Raw genomic sequence first — 5997 nt, 5'->3', positions numbered from 1 at the left:
AGGGCGTGGAGGAAGGTAGAATCTCCACTGAGTAGTATCCAATCTGTCTGGGCAAGGCTGATGAAAGGAGATGGGGACAGCACTCATGTGGCACAATAGTGAATAATTTCTATCAGGATTGACTGTGAGGGTTAGAAATGTAAAGGTAGATGTTTTGTAGCAAAAGGAGGGGAGTGATTAACTTTGTAGTCCAGGAGTGGAGGTCCCTGAGACCATCAAGGGAGAAGAGTGGAGTGTGGGACCCTACCCAGAGAAGCAGTTTAAAAAAAAGTCATTTAAATTTAAAAAAAGAAAAGAAAAGATAGGATTAAAGCACTGTAAATTGAGAGATAAAGTATTAAAAAATAAAATAGATACATAGGTGATTTAAATATTAGTTTTCATACACAGACTTCAAAATAACTATGATTAATATATATAACATAATAGATGAAAACCTTGATGATTTTCCCAGATAGCTGGATCCTATAAAATAGGATCAAGTGGAAATTATAAAACTAAATATGAACAAAAGCAACTGTGATTAAGAATACATGGGTTTGACTTAAGAACAGATTCGACAGAGCAGAGGATGGATTTGTTAAATGAAGACAAATACTCCAATGTCTCTTGCAGTTACTATATCTCAAAATCAAGGCTCTGGGTAATGAGCCATCGTATACCCTGGATTCATATATGGTACTTGTTTTTCAATAACCTTTACATGAAAAGATATGTTATCTGACCTCTGATTGTTCAACATGAAATGGTGGAACATGTCAGAACTGACTCGACAACACACAACACACTCCACTATTTTGTGTTGAACAATCAGAGGTCAGTTAACATATCTTTTTCATGCAAAGTTATTGTATAGTGTTTCTGAGGCTTGTATAGTAAATCTTTATAGGAGCAGAAAGCCTCATCTTTATCCCAAGGAGTGTCTGGTGGATTCAAACTGCTGACCTTTGGTTAGCAGCCCAACACATAATCCACTAGGCGATCAGGGCTCCTTAGGGTAATAATAGAAACACAAAATGAAGTTCCAGTTTAAAAAGAAAAGGGAAGGAGAAGGAATGGAAAACACAATAGTCAATGATTCTTGGCAGGGACAGCAAAGTTTCCATATCTTAGCAGGAGAGTGGTTGATTAGAAGTCCCTTGGTTCTATTTTCTGGGAATAGTTTCTTTCTCTGTTTTCCTCTGTGGCACCTGCCTTTGTCCCTTGGGAGATTCATTCTTGTTCATTATCTTCCGTAGCCATATTTGAAATAATCTAGCAGAGCTTTTGCAGCTGGCTTCATGCTAGACCCGCTTCAGAGGCCTGGGGATTGCTTTATGTGTTACACAGTTACAGGATTTTGCAGTCCTGGCTTGTAGTTTGTTTTGTTTTGTTAACGGGAAAAAAATTACTTCAAAAGCTGATTCATTTCTGTCCTACTTACTTCAGACTAGTTCCATATCTAGACGTGTTTTTACCTTTAGACACTTTTATTTACTGGCAAGTTGGCACAAAGGGTTTAACACTTGAGTACTAACTGAGCCACCAATCATCTATCAGTTTATCATACTGTGGTGGCTTGCCTGTTGCTGTGATGCTGGAAGCTATGCCTCCGTTATTTTAAATACCAGCAGGGTCACCCATGGTGGACAGGCTTCAGCAGAGCTACAAGACTAAGACAGAGTAGGAATAAGAAAAGGCAAACTACTTCTGAATGTTTAGCCACTGAAAACCTTATGGATAGCAGAGGAACTTGTGAGATATATATAGTGCCAGAAGATGAAAATATTAAGAATAGTACCAGAATATTCTCAGGTACAGTGCCAGAAGATGAGCCTTTCAGTTGGAAGGTACTCAAAATGTGACTGGGGAAGAGCTGCCTCCACCAAGTACAGCTCACCATGATGATGTAAGGGGAGTAAAGCTTTCAGAACCTGCCTTTGGTGATTGGTCACAACTCAAAATTAGGATAAACAGCTGTAATATCCATTAATAATCAGAACATGGAATGTATGAAGTATAAATCTAAGAAAGTTGAAAGTTGTCCAAAATGAAATGGAATGCATAAAGATTGATATCCTAGGCATTAGTGAGCTGAAATGGACTGGTATTGGCCATTTTGAATCAAACATTCATATGGTGTACTATGCCAGGAATGACATTTAAGTGGAATGATGTTGCAGTCATCATCAAAAAGAACATTTCAAGATGTATCTTGAAGTATCATGTTGGCTGACTGTGATAGGATAATATTCATGCACCTACAAAGAAGACCAGTTAATACCACTATAATTCAAATTTAAGCACAAATTACTAAAGCCAGTGATTATGAAACTGAAGAATTCTACCAACTTCTTCAGTCTGAAATTGATCAAGCATGCAATCAAGATGTGTTGATAATTACTGATGGTTGGAATGCCATGACTGCAAACAAAGAGGAAGGATCAGTAGTTGAAAAATATGGTCGTGGTGCTAGAAAGGATGCTGGAGATGGCATGATAGAATTTTGCAAAACCAATGACTTATTCATTGTAAATACCTTCTTTTAACAACATAAGAGTTGACAACACACATGGAACTCACCAGAATCAAATTTACTCCATATGTGGGACGAGACAGTGGAAAAGCTCTATCTATATCATCAATCAAAACAAGGTGGGAAAAAACTGTGGAACAGACCATCAACTGCTCATATGCAAGTGAAGAAAATTAAAGCAAGTCTATGAGAGCCAAAATATGACCTTGAACATATCCCACCTGAATTTAGAGTCCATCTCAAAAACAGATTTGATGCATTTGACATGAATGACTGAAGACCAGAAGAGCTGTGCGATGACATCAAGAACATCATACATGAAGACAGAAAACAGTTATTAAAAAGACAGGCAAGATAGAAAAAGCCAAATGGATGTCAGAAGAGACTCTGAAACTTGCTCTGCAGTGTAGAGATGCTAAAACAAATGGAAGAAATGAGGAAGTAAAAGTTGAAAAGAAAATTTCAAAGGTCAGCTCTACCAGACAAAGTAAAATATTATAACGAAACCTGGAGTTAGAAAACAAAAAGGGAAGAACATGCTCAGTGTTTCTCAAACTGAAAGAATTGAAGAAAAAATTCAAAACTCAACTTGACATTTTGAAGGATTCTATGGACAAAATATTGAGTGATGCAGAAAGCATCCAAAGATGAAAGTAATACACAGACTAACTATGATCAACAATTTCAAGAGGTGTTTTGTTGTTAAGTGCTGTCAAGTCAGTTATGACTCATAGTGATCCAGTGTATATCCTACAGTACCACACCAGAACTCCATTTTAAGAGACAGCATATAATAAAGAGCCAATGATACTGAAGGTAGAAGTAAAGCTGCACTGAAGGCATTGGTAAAAGACAAGGCTTCAGGAATTGATGGAATACAAAAAATCAAATCTTTCAACAAACTGATGAAGCACTGTAGGCGTTCACTCATCTACGCCAAGAAATTTTGAAGGCACCATATTTGTGCCCATTCCAAAAAGAGGTGACCTAATGGAATGCAAATATCATTGAACAATACCATTAATATTACATGCAAGTAAAATTTTGCTGAACATAATTTAAAATTTGCTGAACATAATTTAAAATTGCCAAACACTGGCAGAAGCCGGAAATTCAAGCTGTATTCAGAAAAGGACGTAGTGATATTATTTGCTTGTGTCAGATGGATCTTGGTTGAAAACAAAGAATACCAGAAAGATGTTTGCCTGTGCTTTATTGACTATGCGAGGATTTCAACTTTGTGGATCATGACAAACTATGGATAACATTGCAAATAGTGAGTATTCCAGAACACTGAATTGTGATCGTGAGGCACTTGTGCATAGACCAAGAGGCAGTTGTTTGAACAGAACAAGGAACACTGAGTGGTTTAAAATCAGGAAAGGTATGAGCCAGGATTGCATTCTGTCAACATACTTAGTCAATCTGTATGCTTTACAAATAATCTGAGAAACTGGATTGTATGAAGAAGAACATGGCATCAGGACTGGAGGCAGACTTATTGACAACCTTCAATATGCAGATGATGCAACTTTGTTTGCTGAAAGCAAAGAGGACTTAAAATACTTAATGATGATTAAGATCAAAGATGAGAGCCTTCAATATGGGTTCCTTAATGTAAAGAACAAAATTCCTCACCAGTGGCCCAATAAATGACATCATGATAAGTGCAGAACCATTGTACCAATAAATGACATCATGATAAATGAAGAAAATATTGAAGTTGTCAAAGAGTTCATTTTTCTTGTATACTCTAGCAACACTCATGGAAGCTGCAGCTAAGAAATGAAATAATGCATTACATTAGGGACCTCTTTAAAATGTTCAAGAGCAAAGATATCAGTTTGAGGACTAAGGTTTGTTTTACCTAAACCATGGTACTTTCAATTGCCTCATATGCATGTGAAAATTGGACAATGAATATGGAAGTCCATAGAAAAATTGATTTATTTTCATTTTGATGTTGGAGAAGAATATTGCAAGTACTTCCAGAAGAACGAACAAATCCCTGTTGGAAAAAGTACAACCATAATACTCCTTAGAAACCAGCATGGTGAGACGTCATCTCTCATATTTTAGACCTGTTATCAGGAGAGATCAATTCCTAGAGAAGTGGAGCTTCAGCAAAAAATAGGAAGACCCCCAACAAGATGGAATGGCACAGTGACAGCAACAATGGACTAAATCAAGCATGCAACAAATTTTTTTTTTTTTTAAGTTTTTATTGTGAACTGAGTGATAGTTCACATGGGAGAACATCAGTTTTATACTCATCTTACTGTATTTTGTTTCATTGCAATGATTACAACCCCCTCCATGCATCATCATTCAACAGTATTTGCTTCTATTCCTTCTGGTTTTTCTGTTTTTGAATGTACACAAAAACTCTCAGTAATATATAATCATTTAAACAACCAACTAAAGGGCACATTCTGCAAGCCCATAGCAACAATTTTGAAGGTGGCATTCAAAGGGCTGTTATGAGTCAGAACCAAGTCAATGGCACCTAACAATAACAACCAAGTGAAAGGTTAGTGGCTTGAAATCACCCAGAGGCACCTCAGAAGAAAGGGCTGGCAATCTGCTTCTGAAAGGTCATAGCCTTGAAATCCTCCTAGAAAGCACTTCTACCCTGAACACATGGAATTGCCATGATTCAGAACCATTCAATGGGCAACTGCTTTCTTTCTTTGTTTGTTTCATACTCTACCCATTCCCCTGTCTCTCAGCTTCTTAGCATTTCCTGTGCCCTGTGCTCATCCCTTGTGGCTGCTAACTGCAAGGTCATCAGTTTGAATCCACCAGTCACTCCGAGGAAGAAAGAGAGGCTTTCAGCTTCTGTAAAGGTTTACAGCCTCGGAAACCCTACATAGGGTCGCTATGGTCAGAACCCACTCCATGGCAGTGAGTAGTGAGTAGCCATTTGAGGTACTCTAACTTGATGAGAAGGAACTATCCTCAATCCCCTCCTTGATTAGAGGGTCTCAGTCTCTTTTGACAGAATTATCAGGTTTGTATCCTGCTAAAGCTACCCTTTGGATTACCACTTATATATCAAGTTCTGGAAATTAATTTATCACTACTAAAATCCCTATCAATATAAATTGTGTTTAATATACAATCAAACCTTTTTATTCCACTGTTCCATGTTCATGAATTCACCTCTTTGCTTGCTAAAATAGGTATGACTCTTTTGTGGGTGCTTATAGACACAAGCTTGCGCAGAGCAATGAAACCCTCCCAGCTAAAGTTCTTGCCTTTCTTTCAATTCATATAATTTGCATATTATTTTTATGGCTTTTTACTTGGTTCTAAGGTGATTTATGTGTTCAAGTCTATTAATAGACTGAGTTCCTTAAGGGCAAGGGTATTTATTTATCTTGGTATATTCAGGGTACGTGCAATTCTGGATATGCATTAAGGACTCAATAAATATGGAATTAATGAATCAATCAATACATCCATTGTCTCAACATTCAGAT

The sequence above is a fragment of the Chrysochloris asiatica genome, unplaced genomic scaffold (assembly GCF_000296735.1).
Source record: "Chrysochloris asiatica unplaced genomic scaffold, ChrAsi1.0 scaffold00018, whole genome shotgun sequence".
Taxonomy (NCBI): Eukaryota; Metazoa; Chordata; class Mammalia; order Afrosoricida; family Chrysochloridae; genus Chrysochloris; species Chrysochloris asiatica.
This window is presented reverse-complemented; position numbering follows the sequence as displayed.